Source organism: Crinia signifera, chromosome 5, assembly GCF_055691185.1.
Source record: "Crinia signifera chromosome 5, ASM5569118v1, whole genome shotgun sequence".
NCBI lineage: Eukaryota > Metazoa > Chordata > Amphibia > Anura > Myobatrachidae > Crinia > Crinia signifera.
Genome location: NC_139221.1, coordinates 16,760,434 through 16,784,433, shown reverse-complemented (window position 1 = coordinate 16,784,433; position 24,000 = coordinate 16,760,434). Strand labels below are relative to the sequence as shown.

The 24,000-nt window shown below is 39.3% G+C and overlaps 1 protein-coding gene and 1 long non-coding RNA gene across 7 annotated transcripts in view; one reads left to right on the top strand and one right to left on the bottom strand.

Annotated features, from left to right (window-relative positions):
• Positions 1–24,000, top strand: part of CSMD3 (CUB and Sushi multiple domains 3) — a 969,186-nt gene that overhangs the window by 62,119 nt on the left and 883,067 nt on the right. The gene's annotated exons all lie outside the window — the stretch shown is intronic.
• LOC146079383 (uncharacterized) lies at positions 8,397–21,327 on the bottom strand. Its single transcript, XR_014474504.1, has 3 exons — positions 21,056–21,327; positions 13,199–13,334; positions 8,397–8,766 (listed from the first exon to the last, which is right to left on the bottom strand). It is a non-coding gene; the product is annotated as an uncharacterized LOC146079383 (long non-coding RNA).

Sequence of the window (24,000 nt, the reverse complement as noted above, 5' to 3'; positions counted from 1 at the left end):
TTGAGCGATGCTGGCATTTACAGTATGGTGGATCTTTTGATAATCGCTTGCAGCAACGTTGGCACTCAAAGGCTTAAAGTCTGTTTTTTTTTTTCTTAATTATAGTGGGCTTGTGGCAGCACCCTACTCCCCCTGTGACAGTTCGTTTGGTTGCCAGCGTTTCATTGACTCGCAAAGCTGGTTATTTAATCATGCTATTTTAACATCGCAAAATGAAGGTTGACACCGGGACTTTGAAACGGGTCAGTTCACAACGCCACAGTGAACTGGCAATAATGCCAGTTCGATGACGTCATCTGGGGGTGCGGTGGGGAGTCGGCAGCAAACTGGTAAAAACTCAGCATTTTTACTGGTTTGTTTTGCCATGTTACTAGCCGTTTAAGGGGCACTGTAACCCCTTTCACATCACACTAATTACTGGGTCAAAACGGCTTGTACCCGGTAAATAGTTGCGATGTGAAAGGGGTATCACTGAGTTGCTCCGGTCAAGATAAAAGTCAGTTTGATGTTGCAGCTTAGGAAATTAATCTGGTTCATTCACTCGGATGTGAATTCGCACCCTTGCAAGTCAACCAAAACCTGCCCTGTGAATGGTGGTAAAGCCCCCCCCCCCCATCCCTCCTCAAAGCGTGTGTTCGCACTAAGGGCCTGCACAGACACCCGCATCATTCGATGGTCGCTGACCATTGAGTGATGTGGAACGTGCATGCAGATCTAAGTGACTCTTAGGTCACTTAGATTTGCGCGCACCCTCGGGAGGAAGTCTGCGAGCAGCTGACATCCAGTGATGTCAGCTGCCCGCACCCGGCACCAACTTCACGGCCTGATTACCATGGGAATGCCCAGCATTTACATGGGAACACCCATGAAACACTGGGCATTCTTATGGGCATAACTATCCGCCGCTGCCCCACACCACGCCACAGCCTTGGGTGCGTGCGACCAGCGAACAGTATGTTGGCGTAGGAATGCAGCTGCGCATGTGCATGCGCCAAACATTGGTCCTCGTCTGAACAAACGCTGGCTGCGAACTGACCAGAATAAGGTCCTTAATATGTGTACATTATTTAAGCATATGATAAACGTTAAGTGTTGTTCTAAAGCCCAGCATGGTATATATACTCCTGTTGCTGCGACATACTCTTAAATAAACATTATATACATTCACATAAGACAATATTCACCCTTTTATAAATTATAGCTCTACAGTATGTGACATTTTGTAATATTATAAGGGTGTAGATTATCTCACAGATAATGACTAAATAGACAGCCAATAGGTCAACACCAAAAGGTTGACATTGACAAAACAAACGGTCAACGCAAGAAAAAAAATTGACATGGCGATGGTCGATACAAAAAATGTGTACATGGAATTTTTTTTTTTGTTTTTTTAGTTCTTTGTCACCAAGCAACACACACATTCACATTGTTCATAAGCGCACATACGCGATTATTAAGGTAAAAGGACAGCTCAGTGATGGCGGAGGCTGCGGGGCAAGCTGGGATCTGTGACGGATACCCCAAACACGGCAGCGGAGAGATGCCTATAGGCTTCTATTGGATATCGCTCATTTTTTCTGGCGTTACTCTATATACAGTAGCGAAAACCTGAGGATCGGCTTTTTGTGCATGGGGAAATGCGGTAAAATCCCTGATAATTATTTTTTTTGTATATCTTTTATATCTTTTAGGTGTGTACCTACAGTATGTGGATACTGTTCTTACTGCATTCTATGTACACTGTAATGTCGTCTGCAAAGAGCGTGTCTTTTTGTGGGCTACAAACTGTCACTGCTCAAAGTGAAAGCAAAATCTGTCACAGCTCAAAGTGAATGTACATTGCAGAAGCCGTCATTTTGATGGACTTTTAATTAGTAGTGTTAATTATTTGTGTCAGATGCAACTTTTTTTTCACATTGTGTGTATATTGTGTGTATATCCATTTTTATAGTACAGGATGATTAAAACATTCAACATGCCCACATACATAGTGTTGACAGTGACATAACATCGACATTTTAAGAATGTAGACATTGTGAATGTCGACACCAGCGGCGGCTCCCACCTCAGTGTAGGAGTTGGACTGCAGCGGGATACAGCGGGATACAGTAGCAGTAGGTCGACAGGCATACCTCCCAACATTGGCGGATCGCGAAGCGGGATAGTGTGCGCACCTTCGGCGCACAGCAGGAATTTAGGGGCACGGCCTAGCAGCAAGGGGTGTGGCCTATACTTGCAACGCCTCCTGTGAGGCCACCCCCCCATTTTTGCTGCTGTGAGGGCCTGGACAGCTGCTCTGTGAGCTATATGCCACTCTCCCAGCCCCTCTGGCTGCAGGAATAGATGCTGTGCACATGTTTATTTGTGGGTGACTGGAGGAACTCCCAACTGCCCCCCAACCGTGTCGACCAATAAGTCTACATGGCTAAGGTCTACAGCGTCAGAAGTTCGGCACAAGCATTAGGTTTACAATGAGAAGGTTGGCAATCAAAAGGTTGACATGAGTTTTTCACATATCTCACTTGCTGCTGCTGTCCGCGATGCCCCCCCCCCCCCCCCCCCCTCTGCTGGTGCTGGTCCCTGCCATGGTCCTTGGATGGACAAATGCGCAGTATCATCCTCAGCACTGCACATGCATATGCCCTAAATCACGGTCCCGGCGCTTGTACACTACAACAAGACCTGCGCATGCGCAGTATTGGCCTCAGTACTGGGCATGCTCATATCCCATATTCCATGGGCTGCAGCCAAAGCAGTCCATATAGGCATCCTGGAGGGAGGGAACACCTCCCAACTGGACTGCCTTGGGTAACTGGCAGGCTGGACTTCCAATAGGAAGCCAGTGCCAGTCACAGTGAAGCCAGTGCTGTCTCACAGACGGAGCACAGTGGTGGATTTTACCTGGGTGGGGGGTCCTGCAGCCCAAAGGTAAAAATCACCACTGGTCGGTACTATTTTAGGGTTAAAATTTAAAAAAAATATATATATTTGGCATCAATTTGGTATTGGCATAAGCTGTAATTAAGGTTACAATTAGTATTACTGTAAGCATAGGCTGCAATTAGCATTACTGTAGGCTACAGGTTCGGTAGTGAGTAGAGTAGAGAGGGTCGGGATAGGCTGTAAACATTCACAATGTTGACATTCTGACATTCTGACATTCTGAATTGACTGCAGTTCTGGTTGGCAAATAAAAACAACAAATTGATATTTATTATATTTCTTGATATTTAATAGAATACAAATTAAGGATGTTCAAGCCTTAAGGCCAGTGATTATTACCCTATCAATGTATCCATCCCTTATCTTCAATGATATATATATATATATATATATATATATATATATATATATATATATTTGGAAGGGTCCGCACTCAGGGTAGATTGTTGTCATAGGGGGTGCTCCAACAGATGAATGAACATCACAAGGATATAGAAGTATATGAAATGGGCACTCACCAAGGTCTTTAAATTCAGCAAATAAATTTTTATTCATGAAAAAGGTAGTACATCCGACGTGACGTGACGTTTCGATCAAAAGATCGTCATCAGGAAAGTAACAACACAGGTAACAGGTATCATTTCCAACAACAGGCAACCTGGTATCCATCCATGGAGGAGATACAACTGTATAGCCTCACCGGGCCAGTTTAAATACCCTTAGACCGGAAGTGATCACTTCACTTCCTGGTGTAACATCATAAACGGTACATTCTCGTATAAACACATATAGAAGAAACAGGGCGATCTGCTAACATAAGCTATAATCAATAAGGGCAGCGGAATGTACCATAGTGTAAAGCAAAAACATCAAATATCAACAAAAGCGCTGTTTAGCGCTAGTCGCACTAGTCCCGCTGGACCGGAAGTAGAACTTGCGTTCCACCGGTCAGTACAGCGGAGAACTTCCGCGTGTCAGGACTGTCTCAACCCTATAGACGCCAGACCGGAAGTAGAACTTGCGTTCCACCGGTACTGGCGAGGGGAGACTTCCGCGTACCATGGGCGGTCGGACACGCAGTGAACAGCAGTGCAGATACCAGAAGTTCAACTTGCATTCCGACAAATCAAACGAGCGCAACATCATGTGTCATATCAATAATGATAAAAAACAACTGTGTAAGAGGGGAACCAATCAGCGGAGTGCAAGGGATATTGAGCAATTAGAATGATGTTTGGGTATTTAGAAACCAGCCCGGATGGCCTCACTAATTCTGGCATAATATAAACAAATAACATGAATTTGCCCATACATCACCACTTGTTGGTATATAAAGCAAGTGGACAAAAATACATAAAAATACATATATACACAAATATGCATTATATACATAACATCTACATTGAAAAAGTGACATATATGTCCAAATTATATGTACAGTGTGCATTTTTATAATTTCATGATTTTTATACTATTTATGATTTTTTTTTTTTAATTTTTACGGTGTACAAGGTACCCCAAGGGGGTCATAAGCAATTGGCACCACATGAGTGGATATCTTATAGAAGTAGTATCAATGTGACACAAGTGTATCATACTCACACTCGGAATTGCATATACACAATAAACTACTAAACTAAATAAGTAAATATAAGGACATGAATATAAAAATAAAAATAAAGATAAGGAATGACCTGGAGACACCAAATCCAACTTCAAAAGCAAAAAAATCCAAACCAAGGCAACTGGAAAAATAACCATAAAAATGAAAAACAGGAAAAGGGTATCAGAAGTTATTATCGCAAGAAAATGGATAATGGATTCGCCTCATTTAGGCCTTTAGGGGCAATGGTGCCCAGTTCAAAGATCCATTTAGCTTCTCTTTTTCTGAGCATAGTATCCCTATCACCTCCTCTCACGGGCTTAGGGATGTGGTCTATCAGCATACATCGGAGGCTGGCCACACTGTGGCCCAATTTTGCAAAATGCTTAGCGACAGGTTTGTCCGAAGTTTTTGCTACAATCGCCGCCCTAATGGTGGTCCTATGATTAGCCATCCTCTCTCGAAAGTCCCGCTTAGTCAGGCCCACATAATACAGCCCGCATGGGCAAATAAGGATGTATATTACGTAATCCATTCTGCAGTGGAGCCGATGCCTAATAAGGATCTTTTTCCCACTATGTGGGTGGGCAAATGATGGTCCTGTCATCAAGGACCTCCACGTAGTACAGTCGCTGCATCTAAAACAACCGTTCTTAGGTCGAGGGAACCAGGTGCCTGTGTCCACAGCAGGTTGGCAGAGAGGTCTCATCAATAAATCTTTTAGATTGCTTCCTCGTCTGTATGCACACATAGGAGGTACTTTACTAACTCCAGCAAACGCCGGGTCAGTGGCAATTATTGGCCAAAACTTAGATAGTTTCTGTTTCCTAGTGTGTGCACCTGTGTCGAAAGTGTTGGCATAAATCATTCTTGTTTTTTTGTCAGCTGTATTCGGTACAAGCTGATCTGCTGAATTTTTGGACCTTGCCTTGGTGAGGCATCTAGAGAGGGTGGTATCAGAGTAGCCACGTTCTTTAAATCTGGAGTACATATCTCCAATTTGTTCCTCCATCGTTGTCGTAGCCGTGTTGTTCCTTAGAACTCTTAAAAACTGAGACACTGGTAGGTTCTCTTTCAAATGTGGAGGGTGGTGGCTCGTAGCATGAAGGAGGGAGTTCCTGTCTGTGTCCTTGCGGTAAAGTCTAGACCCTAGACCACATCCATCCTTGAAGAGTGTTACATCAAGAAAATTAATCTCAAAACAACTGAAAGAAAAGGTGAAGCGGATCGGTGTCTCCAGGCCATTCAAACAAAAAAGCATGTCCCTCAGGTCACTCTCACTCCCCAGCCAAATCAAAAAAACATCGTCTATATATCGACGATAATAAAATATATTGGTGCCATAGGCGGGGAAGATGTACTGCTGTTCATAACAGGCCATGTATAAGTTGGCATATGCAGGTGCCAAATTTGACCCCATTGCGGTGCCAGTCTTTTGCACAAAATATTTATCTTTGTACAGAAAATAATTTTTTGTCAAAACTAATGTGGTTAAATCAACTAGAAACTCCGTGGGGGGGTCCTCCACGAAACTCATCCTGCAGTGTATGTCTGATCACATCAAGGCCCGCCCCATGGGGAATCACAGTGTACAAGGATGCGACGTCCATTGTCACTAAAATGGCTTCAGGGGGTATGGCTGGGATCCTCTTAATGCTTTGTAGTAAATCACCAGTATCACGTAGGTAACTCGAGGTTCTGGTAACATAAGGTTGTAGGTGGTAATCCACAAAACGAGCCAAAGGCTGCAGGACGGATCCCCGGGCCGAAATAATTGGTCGGCCAGGGGGATCCATCATGCTTTTGTGGATTTTCGGCATTGTATAAATAATAGGACAAATGGGATAGTCCACCTTCAAAAAACCACACACGTTTTCATCAATCCACCCTGCAGACATTGCTAGATCCAGAGTGTTATCAATCTCTTTTTTGACCCGCATCCCAGGATCCCCTGGAAGGCATTGATACACCAGGTTATCATTCAGTTGCCTTCGAATTTCTTTATCGTAATCTGCCCAATCCTGGATGACCAACGCACCCCCCTTATCGGCCTGTCTAAAGACCAGGGAGTCGTTGGCCATCAAGGATTTTAAGGCTTCACGCTCAGGCGTCTGCAGATTGTGGAATTGTGGACGTGAAGAGGGTGGATCCCTCGAACAATCAGTAAGCCTCAAAAATGTTTTTACACTGGGGTTGGCACTAGGTGGGTCAAACATACTTGGTTGCTTGAACAACGGTATCTCTGTAGTATTTAAACCACCCTTAAAAAATTCTCTAAGTCTGAGCTTGCGCCCAAACTTATAATGATCGACAGTGGACTGAAAAGGTTTTTGGTCACAAGTAGGTACGAACGAAAAACCAAAAGACAATAATTTGGTCTCGCTATTAGTTAGCGGATGACTCGACAAATTAATCACTGAATCCATCACTTGGGATTCCTGCCTCGTCTTCTTCTGGTTGTACCCACCCCTTCTTGAGGGGTATCTTGTACGTCCCCCGGTCTCCCTCGGTTTTTTGCCCGGGTATCCCGAGAAAAAAGACCCAGTTGGGGGTTTTTGAAATCTCTGGTCGTTATCCCCTCTCTCGGAGTCGGAATTGGACGCAGAGGTCGACGAGTATTGTTGTCTAAATCGATTTTGTCTAAAGCGATTCCTATTAGGGCCTGAATCGCCCTTTAGCCACCTATAGACTTGATGGGAACTATAGTCACTATTAACTGTGGCCAATTTGCGTCTCTTGAACGCCACCAGTTCTTGTTCGAAGGTACCTATCTGTTCCTTAAGCTTTTCAGTCCACTTACTCTTTTTATCAGACAAAAGTGTCGCCAGATATTTGGAATTGAATTCTTCGATGTCAGCTCTAATTTTACTCAATTCTACCCCGACCTCTTCGATCACTAATACCATGAGATCCAGGGCACACTTATTCAGCACCCCACACCATCTAGCGCAGAACGCTAGGTTGTTGCGCCCGATGGTGGGGGTGTTGGACACCCTGAATCCCCTTGGTATTCTCTTGCTCCTATAGTATTCGGAGAGGAATTGACCGTGAAGGGTCAATTCTACTTCACGTTTCTTGAGCTTGTGTAGTCTGAAATACAGATCATTGGGGGTATCATCAGGTAATTTTGAGAATTCTAGAGCATTGAACAACACTTTCTCTGCGTCGTCGTCTGTAAGAGATACTACATTGTTCTCAACCTGGCGGTACAACGCTTCATCCAATATATGTGTAGGTACACCCTGAGACATACCTGGCTAAATAAATCAGTAATATATACAGCAATGATCCCAACACAACAATTGAAACAGTAACCAGGTGAGAGAGTGACCCTAAGGACATGCACAAAAACAAATCAATAAATGAAAAAATAAATGAATAAAACAAAAATTGAAAAAAGAAAAAAGAAAAATTGAAAAAAAGAAAAAATAGAGATATATATCCCTTTTGTCAAGCTAAGTGCTCCGGCCGAACTGACGCAACTAACAGTAGCTGCAGGACTGGGAGACGGACGGAGCATGATTGCTGGGAGACGCTGATACAAGCCAGACGGCCGTGCCAAAGTACTCATGAGAATTCATTAAAAAACTTTTACTTGAGATACTGCACTATTGTATATATATATATATATATATATATATATATATATATATATATATATATATATATATATATATATATATATATATATATATATATATATATATATATATATATATATATATATATATATATATATATATATATATATATATATATATATATATATATATATATATATATATACACACACACAATTTCTGGTCAAATTTCTAAATGGCCAATTCAGGTTTTATTTTGTGTCATATATAAATGTTTATCTTCCAGATACCAGTGTCTTAGCACAACTTCAGGCCACATTAAATTTTCATGTGATCCCAGTAAGCGGGAATGCTAAATCCATTTTTTATTACACTAATCATTTTAATAGTTATTTCTTTATCAATCCGTTTCTCCACAGGTGGATGCATATGGCTGCAGATTTTTTAAATGATAATCCTTTTCAATTACAGCCCAGGTACTAATTCCAACCACTGCATCTCAATTCTGTAAACCTATGTAATCAAAATATCTGACATTTTCAAGTTGACATTTCATAAATTCTGCTCTGCTGTCTCAAAACCCCGACTTTTGACAAGTGAACCCATTAATGCCGTATGACCAACACCGCATGCATACTGAAAAAGAACAGATGGCATTATTATAATTAATGTTTTAATATTAATTGATGTCACTATTATTTACAATTTATTTTATTGTATTTTCATCCATTCATATAAAATAAGAAAATTTTACACCACAATTATTAAAGAAAGAGATATTCAACTTTCACTCATAAATATAGTAGTGTCCTGAAGAATTCTCCGAAATAAATAATTGTATAAATAAATATATATATATAAATAAAATGGTTAAATAAATGACCAGTAATTGTATGGAGAGACATATACGCGAGATGCTCAATGAAAATGCTGAAATCCTCTACAGCAAGGAACAATTTTTCTTATATAGAAGAGTTTTTTTTCTGAATTGTACTGTACAAACACACATCTAATTATTTCGAAATTTCCCCAAATAACTTTGTAAATTACATTCCAAATGACTCAAGTCTTTCTCAGCTAGCCTTCAGAAGATCTGTTATAGCTTAAAAACTAATTTGCATACTGTACTCTAAATTAAAGAAAAAAGAAAACAGTAAGCAAAGGCAACAGTACGCAAAAATAAAAGGGTTTATGAACTAAGGGGGTTATTTTGGTTCACTCTTTCTGACAAATTCCTTCTTAGATGGACAAAACCATGTGCACTGCAGGGGGGGCAGATGTAAAATGTGCAGAGAGAATTAGATTTGGGTGAGTTATTTTGTTTCTGTGCAGGGATAATACTGACTGCTTTATTTCTACACTGCAATATAGATCTCACTTTGAAGTAAAACCCCACCCAAAGCTAATTCTCTCTGTACAAGTTAAATCTATCCCCCTGCATTGCACATGGTTTTGTCCATCTAAGAAGGAACTTGTCAGAAAGAGTGAACCAAATTAACCCCCTAAGCATTGGACAGAAATACAGTTGATGTACATAAAGTACCAACCAATCAGCACCTAAAGGGTCCCATAAGCTACTACGATATGTCTGACCCTAAAGTCTGATGCAAATACCCTTGAGTTCTCCATGGACCTTTCCAGGAGTGATTCCATATGATTTTGTACTTTTGTGCTATTTTTGCATAAAATATATTAAGCCATGATAAATCGCATGCGATAAGTGATCCATGATCTGCACGGATCACTAGCTCCCATTAACTATTATAGGACTTTCATCGGGCTGCTCCCACCCTATGAAATGCCCTTCCATGCACAATAAGACTCTCCACTAACCTCCAAACCTTCAAGCGTTCCCTGAAAACTCACCTCTTCAGGCAAGCCTATCATATTCAAGTTCTATACGCATAACCCTCTGAGGCACTTATGTATTATATAGCTTCCCTTCTGGACCTACAAGCTATGCTATTACTGGTACCTGTCCTTGTGTTTCCCTCCCATGTCCCTATAGATTGTAAGCTTGCAGCAGGGCTCTCTTACCTTCAAGTCTGTTACAGAGTTTGTTTTATCACTGTCTACAATTGTAAAGTGCAACGGAATCTGCAGTAAAATAAATAAATAAATAATGGTATACGATTTCACCATAAGATACAGATTTAGTGCCTCTCATCATTGCCGCCTGCTCGCCGTGGCAGAGGTTTTGGCATTCCACTTTTCTTCTTGCGCTCTCATCCGCCATGGGGCATGGGCGCACACCATGCAATGCAAACCGCCACCACTGGGTGGCTAATGCTCCATCAACCTAGCGTCAGAGTGATATACCATACTGTGCCGATGAAACCCCACCATTCACTGAGTGGAACGCGCTCACAATACAGTATGAGACGCTCGTGCGTTAGGAGACGCTCGTGCGTTATGAGATGCGAGCAAATGGGCTGTGTAGTGTCACAACCCTATAGGCAAATATTTACCTTCACGTTCACGTAGCCGATGTTGAATATTTTGAACAATGGGGCATTAAAGCAGTGTATAACATTGGAACAGTAGTGTAGTAAAAAAAACAACCGGGGGGGGGGGGGGTTGACTTGAGCTGAATACTGTATATTATAGTACTTTACCTCCAACAGCGCTAATCACAATCGTCTCAGACACTCCCGCGACTCGGGTTTCGCCATCAGCACTACAGTTGCCACTGATTATACCAGCACTCTAATGACTCCACACATCACCGGTTGGCGTAGTGTAGTGGATAGCTGCACCGCTCTTCATGCTGGAAACTTGTTTTCGACTACAGTGTCAAATTTATTTTATTTCTTTTTTATTTTATTTTATTCAAATATTTTGGAAAGTGATATATTTTATAAAACTAGACATATTGTAAAAAGAATATAAAAGAACCCTGTTTCCATAAAACCTTTTTGGTTCCATTCCTACTGTCTTTTACGTATTTTGCTCATGGTGACCCAGATGAACTGAATCAGCCTCATACATTGCATTACAGTATCTTCCAGGGAGTGACTAGAAGGGAGGCAGAGGTTGACTAGAACTTTACATTACTTTACCTAATCACAATCGTCTGAGATGCTCATTAGCGTCCATGCCGATCCAGTGTATATGTGTTGAATTTTTTTTTTTTATTATTTTAATGTAATTTTATTTATTTGTGTCTACACTATCGGCAGAACAGTACAGTAGCTTACCGGACAATACAATAGTAGCAAAGTACTGTATTTCCTGCACTTCATGCACGCGTTGCAGCACACATTTCACACATGCGCAGCGAAGATTTCAAAAAGTGACATCTGGTGGAAGATCACTGGTATTGCACCAATCCGTGGACGCCACTGTGATTCGCTAAGCTTTTAAAATGTATCGCAACATGTTGCGCCATGGCCCACCATGGTGGGCTGCCGGAACTTTTGCCATAGGTAGGATGAATGAGCGGTGCTACATCTGTATATCTTATGGGTTGGAATAGGGGGCTAGAGGGGCTGGAAATGCTAGTCATGCAATATATTATGTGCACAAAAAAACCTAAATTTTCCATCCGATTCCCTGTGATTCCATTAAATCAATCTAGCAATCTAGGGGCTCCAAATTGACTCTCATTGGTCCGCAAATCAGATCAGATGGTAAACACATACAATGTGCCACTTTTGAAATTGCATGAAATCGGCAAAATTGTTGTAGTGTATGGGGGCCTAAACTGTCATGTTGCCAGTACTTTATCTCACTACACTTTATTTATCTCTAATTTTTGATAAATGTCCCACAGCAATGTTAATCTGTATAGGAGGAAAAGTGTTACTTACTGTATGTGGATTATGTAAAGGGAAGGTCATTGGGTGGAATAATTTATAGAGGATAAGTAGGAGGGTTTAGAAATAAATAAGCTTCCGTGGTGAGTTTTTAGAGAATATTTAGTGATAAGCGTAGAGATGTACTGTACTATAGAGTATACTTGGTGTGGTTTGTCTTTTGCCATCTAGGTAAGCAGAAGAATTTTATATAATTAAGTAAAATATAGGGATCCAATGAATGGGGTAGATAAGTGTGTAATACTTTAGAAGCCTAAATGCACTTTGTCTTATTACTGTAAGTGCTTCACTGCCCGTTCTCAGCAAGATTAGACATTTTGCTGAGTTATTTATCTATACATTGTTCAGAGTTACTGCACCAGACAGACAGGGAAGACAGTAAACCATTCACTTTTTAAAATAATTATTTATGAAAGAAACATCGCTGTGTCAAAATTGGACTGAAGCAAAGAGATTTCTACTTTTGATTATATTTTGCAACATTTCTTTAATGATGGAGTCATCGAATTTGCAGATTTTATGTTATTTGTAAAGAAGGAGACTCTTGCATTTATAATAGGTATCCAATACCCTAATTAAGGTATATACAGAATGGGCAGATCCTTATTTAGTTTCAGCCTTGAAGCTTCTGTTATTTATTATAATTATTGTTATAATTATTATTCTTTATTTATATGGTGCTACAAGGGATCCATAGCACCCAGATACATAAACAAATAACCAGAACAGGAAACTGTGGCTAAAGCTGGGTACACAATATGCAATATTGTGACCAAGCAATATTGTTAACGATATCAGCGGAACTCACGGACAGATGATGTAGCGTTATATACTACTGAACAATATTGTCATATGGCGCTACAAGGGTTTTGCAGTGCCAAATTACTGAGTACATAAACAAATAAGCCAAAACGGAAATGATGCATAAATCTGGGTATGTATTGACCCTCATTCTGATCCAATCGGATCCCTGCGCATTCCCATAGACCGATGGTTGTGCTTTGCCCATGCATCCTTGCCGACCTGCTCTGTTGGCGTGGTGCTCACACAGGGGGTGGGAGGGGGGCGGACAGGGTCGATGACGGCGCCATCTTAGAATGTTGAGTTAAGAGAAGACAGATAGATAGAGAAAAACAATTATTAAGAAAAATTGTGATTTAAAGAGCTTCAATGACCAACATGATAAAAAACACACAATGCAAACCATAGTATTCTCACACACACCATTATATAGTAGATACACCTGTACTAACCCTTATGCGGTTATTAAAGTGATCATCTCTTCATTCCACTGAATTTAATGCGTACCAGACGTGAAGTCAAAATGTGTGCATCTGATGTCTTATGGCATGAGAACCCTGATTCCTTTTCTCCAACATTGACAATATTCTGCAAGAAGAGGCAAAGGAATATTTTATAACACACTACATTTAAAAAAAATATATACATGACATAGAACATGTAAAGGATAATACCCATGCATTCCATTAAAAGTCTGCCCATCTGTAAAACTGGTTCTCAAATAACCCAAAGATATCATTTCTCATGGTGATAAACATCTGACACGTGTTGATGGAGGAAATGATGGTGCTCCTGGACCTGGAGGACCTTTAAAGGGAGATCAATGTTCCTAGCGGGGGTGACATACTCAATAAAATTGTGATCTGTTTGCTCTTTATGCCTGAATATTGTCTTCTTTATGGCCCTGTTTGGTATGCAGTGACCCTAATGTTTAGGTATTGAATGTTGACCATGCAACCAATCAGATTCTGTTGCTAGGGGCAACATCACATCTTTGAATTTTTAGAAGCTTTAGTAACCGTACCCCTTAGAGTGAGTTTTACTTCCATTAATCTTCATTGGGGAAGTGAAGAAAGATTCCTTTCATGGAACTTCTTTCACCGTATAAAGGTGAGCGCTGGATTTAATTGAAAGTCAATAAACATCTGAAATGGCTGTATTTATCACCTATTGTGGACTTTTGTCTATTTGTATATCTTTATATATTATATACAGGTTATTGACTTCTAGAGACAGCACGTGGTGGCCATCTTGCTTGTTTTTGGGTATTTATTTGATGGAGAGTTGGTGACCTCTGAGCTGGACCCTTGCAGCTATATTGTAAAGAGCAAGTTACATTTTCTTTCTTGTGTTACACTTGTTGCAATACTTTTAAAGAAAGAACAGGATATAGAGCAATTTTACACATTTTCAAAATTTGATCAAAACTATTTTACAGTAGGTCTCAGTCGTATGGTAGGCATATCTGTGTCTTTTTTTAACTTTTGTAGTACTGTTGCTTTCATAAAAACACCATGTGATTACAATAATATATATGTAATTACATTTATTATAAAGTAGTCTTCTTTAGCAATGACTGTTGGATTATTTATTTGCATCTGAGGTATCCAAATTGTTTTTTAATTTGCTAAAAAAAAAGTTTTTGGAGAGACCAGTAAAAAAAACATTGTTTAATGAAACATTTTGAAAAGTTTTGGTTGAGATTACAGAATAGAGTGCGATTTTATACATTTTCAAATTTGATAACAACAATTCTAGGTCTCCGAAGTATGGTAGACATATCAGCATTTTTTTACTTTTGTATTCCTGTTGCTTTAATAAAAACACCATGGTGGGATGCATTAACATCCATCGCCCCATATTGCTCACATATGAACAAAGAGATGCGATTATTAATGCAAAGGACTCTTGCATTTTTCTGCCATTACTCTATATTGCCAAAAGCTGTGGATCTGGGGGGGGGGGGACTCCATAGGGAAATGCGGTAAAAATCAGATAACAGGGGTTTACCGCATTTTTTTCCTTTAGTGCATCTCACCCCATGTGATTACAATTGCATGAGGGAAGTTATCGGATGTATCCAAATTGTTTTAGTTTGCTAAAAAAAAAATGATGGAAAGACCTGTAAAAAACGTGTTAAATAAAATGTTGAATGGTTTACTGGAAAGTTTTGGTTGTCCCTTTATGACCATTTAGTGAATCATTTACAATGAATCTATAGCCTGACAAAGAGTCCTGTGTAATCTTGAAAGTGTTCAGTCTCAATCCTGATTAGTGAATTAAAGTCCCATGATAGTGTGAATATCGACATGAACATGACTTTTTCCTTGCTCATAGTAGTGAAAAAAGAAAAATGATTTATAACCCCAATTTTTGGGGCAATTTAACAGTTCTCACAGCAGAAACTATCACCTGTTTGTTTACTGTATAACTTCCTGGAACAAATATGTAAAACTATTAGTTAATTTCATCTTCATTGCTGAATGTAATAAGGTTTTGGTATACTGTAGTGGCAGATTTTGCCACTATCCTATAGCTGCATGCTGTGGCTGGTCTCCGGGAGAGTGGTCCCTTGGTGGCTAATGAAAAGAGGGTTCCGAGAGAGCAGCTGCACCCTTGGTGAAGGTGAACCCGTTTTGTGGAAAAAGATACCTTTATGTTAGGTGTCTACACCTGTCTCATGTGAGTTTCAGTACGACACATATACATCTTAAAAAGAAACCTTTATATGAGGAATACACCCTCATTTGGTGTGAGTAGGGTATGCCACCCTTCTATATAACTAACCACATCTTTATTTGGGTGGGAGTCATATACCCATATAAATTGTGCATACGTACTATACCATATACAATCCTTTTCTTTTTCATATACTCCCAATCACGGAGGAATAATGAAGAAGAAGTGACTAACAGGATAGGAATCAAGACGACCATAAGAATACCCTGGAATCAATACTTATTAGGTTGTGAGCGCACTGTGCGACAGGGAAACTCTTTTGTATTTCTTTAATGCATGCTGTGGTTGGACTGGACGGCGGGACGACTGGATTTCAAGGCAAACACATACATTTCAATGTATGTGTTCACACAGTGTGGCTATGTTCCCAATGAAATCCAGTCTACAGTGGCCGGTTCCTGTTCTGCAGGATCTGGCCACTACACTGTGTGTGTCTGCAGGATCTGACCCACACAGCCTCCTTCCGGCCAAGCAAATCCCACTGAACCGGACCCGCTTGTCCTCTATGTGTGGCCCCAGCCGTAGCCATTTATAGTAGGAGCAATTATATTCATGTTTCTATAATAACACTTTACCGTCTATAGATATTTTTATCTGTTTTCTTCCCAAACTCTGTTTTTGAGTTGTAACCTTGTCGAAGGTCTCATCCTCAAGCGGGAGAGTTAACTTGAGGCTGTGTCTTAATCTCTTCTTCCGGAACTCTGAGATCTCTCAGGAGCCTCTGAACTGTCTCCGAGTGGGATCATGCTGAACCTTTATGATGATTATAGGATGTGCAAGAGTTTGACAAAAATAAATGCAGCCAGGCCCCACATGACTGATATGACCAATAAAACTAAGAAAATAAATAAAAAGTTAGGTTGCAAGATTTTTTCTTAAAGTGTTTTCTTTATGTAATTAATTATTTAACTTTAGAGTATATTTGTTAATATTGTTGATCAAACTGGCTTGCTTTAACCCTTTGAGTGTCAATATCTCTGTGAGAGATTTGCAAATTATCAGCAAAAAATGCCAGCGTCACTCATCAAAATGATTATATTTCCTACAGTATATAAGGTAAACATTGCAGGTCATTGTGATGAATAAAAATGTTTGCTTGGCAATTTTCACACCAATTTTGACAATTCACTTGACATTTAAAGGGTTAAGGTGTTTTTGACTTTTGTAAAAATAAGATTGCTTCTTAATAGACAAGAATGTCCTATTTCATTAGTATTTTTTTTAGTAGCCTAGATGTTTAATTTTTCTTATTACTATGATTTGGCAGCCATATTTGATCAGTGAATTTTCTATTTAAGTTGCATGATTTTGAATTCGAATTAAAATAAATAATGGCAGTTAGAAGACATGAAATGTGTCAATATTCAGTTAAGGACACACACATAATGTTATTTGAATAGACAAGTATCAGAAACACTAGTTGTTGATCATTAGCGCACAGTTCATCAATATCAGTGTGAGAACTAGAGTAGATCCAGAAAATGTTATCATGTCTTTAAAGTTGGCAGGCGTGTTTGCAAGAATAGCTGAGACAATTTCAGCCCTATTTCAAGTGGAAAATGTTATGCTAATGGCATGCATGTTGCAGTGATAGGATGTTGTAGACAATTGCAACCCCCAGCTGTGACAAAATTAGTATGCAGTTTAAAAGGCTAAATTTAAATGAGTGGAAATGATTTAATTGAAATCGCACACTCGTACATAAAACCATCTTAAACAAAATGTAATATGAAAAGTAACTTGAGAAAAAGGGCAAAGTAAACTTTTGTACATAGCAGGATATTGTATTTTAGCTTTAGCCCGCGGAAGCCAGTTAGAAGTAGATTTTCAGTTTAGTAGATGTCATTGAAAATAGATTTAGTTTTAATGTATTTTTTTGGAAGAAATTAGTATACAAATACTCTATTCAAATTTTTAACCCATTCGATGTAAAATATGGCTGGCAAATTAGATTCAGCTAATTTACTATGAGCCAAATTAATCTGATTTGCCTATTTTACATCAAATAGGTACAAATGTGAATAGAAAATGTTGTAAGTTGCACTTTAGAATAGAGCCGCAAGGGCCTTTGGCCCGATCCTGGATCCCAAAATATGGGGGACAAAATGAGTAAGGGTTCCCCTTATTTAGGAAAACAAGAAATGGGCTCAAACAGCCAGAGGAGTCATGCCACAGCTGGGAGACATGTTTTACATAAGGTCCCCCAACCAAAGCATGAGCACTGTGACTGGTCAGACAGGGCCGGGTCCCTGGGGGAGTATAAAGGGGTCCCCCCTCCAGGGTACTCCCAGCCTGGGATGAAGCTTCCCTTGGTGGTGGACGCCAGGCTGATAGCAAATTAAAGGTTAAATACGTGAAAAAATTATATTGGGTTCTATAGTAGAACTACAGGTCCCAACAAGCCTCCTCTGCATGCTGGGACTTGGAGAACTGCATTAGAATCCAAAATGGTACCCGTGGAAAAAAATATACTCACCATCTATCTTGTGTAGATTGTGTCCTCTTTTTTCCATGTAGGCATCCACGGCTTAAAAAATATATCACAAAAAAATGAATCCAAACGGACTGAAGGAAGCCTATGTATACAGATGGGTCCCCAGCTGACTCCTGTCACTTCAGGACCTGGCAGCCAATCAGGGAGCACTACACCAGACACGCTCCCTTGATTGGCTGAGCTCCGCTTACCTGTTTCTATTTAGAATTGGGAGAGAATCCCAGCTCTAAATAGGTGAAGGTTAATTATTATATTCACCTATATAAAGTAATGGAAAAATTATTTGGACACTAGGATGTTTTGAGTGACTACAAAAGACAATTTCCTGCGATGAATAAGTGGATTTTTTTTTTTAAAATTGTACTTGTATTTTTGTTTTCCTGTTAGACTACATAAAAAATGTGGAGATTGTTTTGTTTATCAGCTATTTTCTGAGGCTCCCACCAAAACAACGGACCACTCGGCAGTTTCTCCAAAGTGACAATTGCTTGACAAACACCCTATCAGCATGTGTACAGTTAGTTGCTTACGTGTAAATAACATAATTTATAGGGGGAACGGCATGGAAAACAACACTTAGATGTTTTTGTGTTTGGCAAATCATTTTCACAGCAGGGAATATTTTACAAATGACCCTTGTAACGCTTAAGCAGACATATGGGCCATAGTGCATAGTTAAGCATTTTATATTGCTGTCGGCTTATGATGTTTTACTATTAAGAAGGTCAAAAAACATCAAATGTCTCCATAGAGAATTTATTTATAACAGTGTGTCTTGTTGAGGATTTATTTTAATTTATAATCCTATTATCTTATGTGTTATGTTTTACACTGTAAGTTATTATGTATCAAACTTTGGAGAGAGATAAATTAAAGAAAGGTAAGATACCAGCTAATTTTTTTTAAAAATGACAGGATATGATTTTCTTTTATTACTTTATACCTCCCCGGTTTATCTCTCTGCAATGATAGTTTGGTACATCTCCCCCTTAATGTTTATGTATCTGAATGGACAGCAAAATATTTTGTTATAATTCCAGAATAATATTTTGTATATTTATTTACTTATTTTTTTTTTTTTTTAGATTACCAAACAAATTTTTTTGAAAAAAAAAAATTATGTTCAGCTGTAGTTATTCGTATTGTAAGAGACCATTTTTATTCCTACTCTTTTTTCATTTCTTCTGTACCCTAATATAATGTACATTATTCAACTTAAGAAAAGAAAGGTTTAGTCAGACATTTGACCATTTAGAAACACAAATACTTATAGCCAGTATTAGCTATTTGTATTGTTGTCTACAGTAATTTCTTATTTACAAAATGTTTTCCAAAGCACTAGGGCAAGCTGTTGTGTGTAACATATCTGCAGGCACCACAAGGGAGAAATGCCAACCTTAAAAAAAAAAAAAACTCCAAAACACTCAAATTGTGTGGTGCTCAAAAATGTAAGAAACAATATGAAAAAAAAAAAAAAATTATTATACACAAATAAATTAGAATACAATAAATTGAATACCAACATCACCTAAGTATGGTTGATAGCCTAGGTCAACATTGACAGAAGGTTGACACAAGCTTTAGGTCAACATGGACATGGTTGCCATGAATAAGGTTGATATGAGTTTTTCCATTTTTGGGGGGTATCTATGTTGTCATAGACTGCATCTCCTGTGCTGAGTCCCCTGCTTCAGGCATGGCACCTTGTTGTGCTTGGTACACTATTATATTCTAACTCTATGCCCACTTGGATAGTAAAGTATGAAAAACCACCTGCCTTCCCAACCCAAAAAATTTAGACCTTCTGTCATTGCTGACCTAGGGTATGTTGACCAGTCTTAGGTACTGACCTAGTCAATGTCAACCATTGGTGGTCAACCTAGTGACTGTTGACCTAGACATTGTCGACCCAGGGACCGCATATCACTTGAATTCAGTCCATAGATTGGCCAATTAATGAGTTTATAAAGCCCTTTTTTATAGCAAACCTCAGTCCAATCTATCCTGATTAAGATGACACTCTCCCAATAAGAAATCTTTGTCCTGCCACCCTATACACAAACATGATAAAAAGAAGAATGTACCAGCACTGGCTGTTATATAGTGAATAGAGATGAGCGGTTTTCTGAATAAATTGTTTTATTACAACATATTACAAAAATGAACTAAAATAAAATGTTAAAATATATGGAATTCCATAAATACACATTAATTCATGAATATAATAATAATAATAATAATAATAATAATAATAATAATAATAATTATTATTATTATTATTATTATTATTATTATTATTATTATTATTATTATTATTATTATTATTATATAATATTCATGAATTAATGTGTATTTATGGAATTCCATATATTTCAACATATTTTATTTTTATTCATCTCTGTAATATATTGTAAGAAAACAATTTATTTAGAAAAACATTCATCTCTATTCACTTTAAAACAGCAGTTGCTGGTACATTCTTCTTTTTTTCTTGTTGTAGCCCATTTATTGGGGCTGAAAACCCCTGTACCAGCAGCCAGTTAGAGACACTCCTCCTAATCTTTTTCCATTTTATTTGTATACACAAACATGACTTTCCCAGAGTGTCAAATTTGGGAGGTATTGTATGCAGGGCCCGATTAAGCCTTGTCATTACTGGCCACAAACTGTCAAAACACAGAGTAAAGGCAGTTTAAATTTGGTCAATGTGTAACTGCGGGGGGGGGGGGGAGTTATATAAACACACACACACATATATATATATATATATATACATACAGTCAATGGGTTGTTCGGCACTCCTGTTATGGATGGGTAAATGCGTACCGGTGCCTTCCTGGATAATGAAATACTGACCAGAATCCGGGGACCTTGATGGGGTTAACCCAGAAAAGGAGGCGGCACTCAGACGACTTTGTAAACGTTTTGAAGAATTTTTATGGTGTATAAATCAAAACATAGCAGTGGTCGTCAACGTTTCGAGACTCATTTAGTCTCGTCCTCTGGACGTGCGCTGAAAGTGCAAGGTGCTGTGCATAAAGGAAAGGAAGAATACAGAGCCATTATGCTCTCTTACCTTATAAGGGCTGCCATGTGAGTGAACTCGCTGTTCCCCGCCATCAGGGCCGTGCGCCTTGCTTCCGGGTACGTGGCTCTGCCTCTTGCTGACATAACCGTTGCCTAGATACCATGGAAGCTACGGGTCTACCTGCTCCAGCGTGTTGTGGAAACAGCTTGCATAGGACCAGCTTGTAAACTGCTGGAAAGAAAGTGCATAAACTAAGTGCATGAAACTTACAAATAACAAGTGTTAAGCAGCGTTTTTTCACTTTAGCATGGGTATATTACAGATCAAGACAGTATAAATCTGAACTAGTGGGCGCTATGCAGTGCGTATATTACCACATGAAAAGCCTGTGTTTGTCCCTCTGAACCTTACTCTGTAGGAGCCCTGACAGGCTCAGCGCTGCCTCTGATTAAAAACCCTCCCATGACAAGGCTACTGCTGCTGCTATCCTCCATGGGCCTGAGAAGCATATGATGAGGTTCACCAATCAGAGTTCAGCACAAACCTCTCAGCCTCTGACCACTTGTGCAAAGTCTCATGGGACTTAGTCAACTAAGTCAGTGTGCCTTGGCTCCTGATGCTCAGCACCATTAATCATTGTCACATTGGAAGATAGGTGAAGCTGCAGCACTACCCCACTCCCATGCTCAAAATCTTTAGCTTAACATTTTTTTTAATACATGTCAACCACAGGGGGCCCCTAGATAAAGGGGGCCCAGGAATACTGACCCCCTGTGCCCCCCCTTAATCCGGTCCTGATTGTATGTATAGGAAGCCTACATTATTTAGCAGAGCAGCTGTAAATAGGTGCTGTATGTACTGTGACAAGGAATCACATATACTGTGTAAGAATGAAGTCTCTTTCTTTATTGATAGCAGTCAGACAGCATACAGGATGGACAGTTTGGCAATTCAGAGGTTACAGCATGGCAGGTCTTCCAGCAGACAACAGATAGGCTTCACAATGCGGGTACACTCCAGATATCCCTAGCGTAGTTCACTACATTCCCCCAGCCTATTTACCAGCTGTGTAAAGGCATTGGGAATCCTGACCCTTTTCTCCAGACAAACATATAACAATAAATAACAGGTGTTGTTAATAAGTAGACAGATATTCACAATAGATCTTAGGAAACTCTGGCCTGGATATTCCACATTCACTCCTTGTGGTATTATGCTGACCCTGCCACAATACCCTAAATCGGTGTGCATGGAAATACAGTATATAGAGAGCTGGTATCGAGGAGACAACCAATAGTTCCACAATCATTAAAACCATCCTGGGGGTAGATTCATTACCCTTTTGAGGTGCAACCACCATAATGTTTAAAGTTCTAAACCACATTTGTAGAAAAATCAGACAATATTTAATTAACTTAATTAAAAGTACTGGTCTAAAGAATAATTGCAAGGAACTTTGGAGTGGATGTTTGATTGAGTTATTTTGTGATTCATTAGGGTGTGGTACAGTATATTCAACAATGAAAAAAAAATTATAGTCTACCCTAAAAGATTGACAGCCACAAGGTTGACATAAACAAAAGATTAACACTAAAAAAATGTTGACACAAAAAATGGTGGACATAGAAAAATGATATAAAAAGAGTTTTAATGTTTTTTTCGTTGATTTCAAGACATGGACCACAAATTAGCATACCACGGCCCCTCACGTGGCTGGCTTATTTAGCTATGCTTCAATCAAAGTGCCTTACTCCAGTACCACGTTACTATTCACAATCGGAGACCATGCATATGAAAATAAAATAAAAAACATTTAAAAAAGCCCTAACCTTCAGTTAAAAAATAAACAAACTCATGTCAACCATGTTGATCTTTTGAACAAATCGAGAATACAAATGGAGCCGCTCTCATTCAGCTGGCAGCTGGTGATAGAATCACCAACAGCCAGCCCCCGCTTTCTAATGGAAGGGGGCACACATGCATGGGAGGATTGTGCGCCCCTTTCTGATGGAGCACTCTAGTGCCTCCCCACCACTCCCCGCTGGCCCCCACTGCCTCCCCATACCCCCTAACCCTTTCCATCTCCCTGAAGTGCTGAATGACGGAGATGCGCATGCTTCTGAGATGCTCGCACATCTCCACCGAATGGAGCGCCTCTCCGCCGGCTCTCGCGGCATATCATTCCGATACAGGAGCATTAGATTAGCTGAAGGCTGAAAATATATCGGTTTGCACCTGTGCCATCATGTGGCACTTCAATAAACTGTCAAACACCAAATCTAAAGCATACATTGTATATAAATGTTTGTGTCAAATTCTATTAAGAGTTCTAAACACATTTAATCTTTTATATTTGATTGCTAAAACTCAACATCTTTGTGTCTCAATAGGCGGGGGCATTTGTGTTAGTGCTGAGACCTCGTAAATGATAGAAATACATTACTTGGTCAATCATTTGTTATTTATTTTTTTTCATTTTGTTTCATGTGATTAAATGTCCTTTGTAATTGATATTCTTTGGGAGGTGGATTAAAGGCGTACTTGTCATCGAGGGTAATAAAATATAAAAGCTCAATCACTGTTAAGATTGTCCGGAGACTAGAATGCACTGTGTGCAATCACTAAACTCCCTGAGCTGTCAATCTGATAGACCATCCCATGAGGACACTGTCGATGTCATAATTGTGGTGCCTGGGAGGGGTTGGAGTAAAGTTGGAACTATTATACTTGATGCAGTAACAACTGAGACTAGGAAGTAAATTTAATAAGAAGGGATTTCTACTGGGATGTTGCCCATAGCAACCAACCGGATTCTACCTCTTATTTATTTATCATCGTCTAGAAGATAATAGATATAAATTGATTTTAGTCTTGTTTTGCCAAAACTACCCTCTGTGTTTTGTTTTTGATTTCCGGTTTTAGCAAAACCTCTCACATTTTTGGATTTAGATTGTTTTAATTGCTAATAACAGCTAAAATTATGTTTCTTTTGT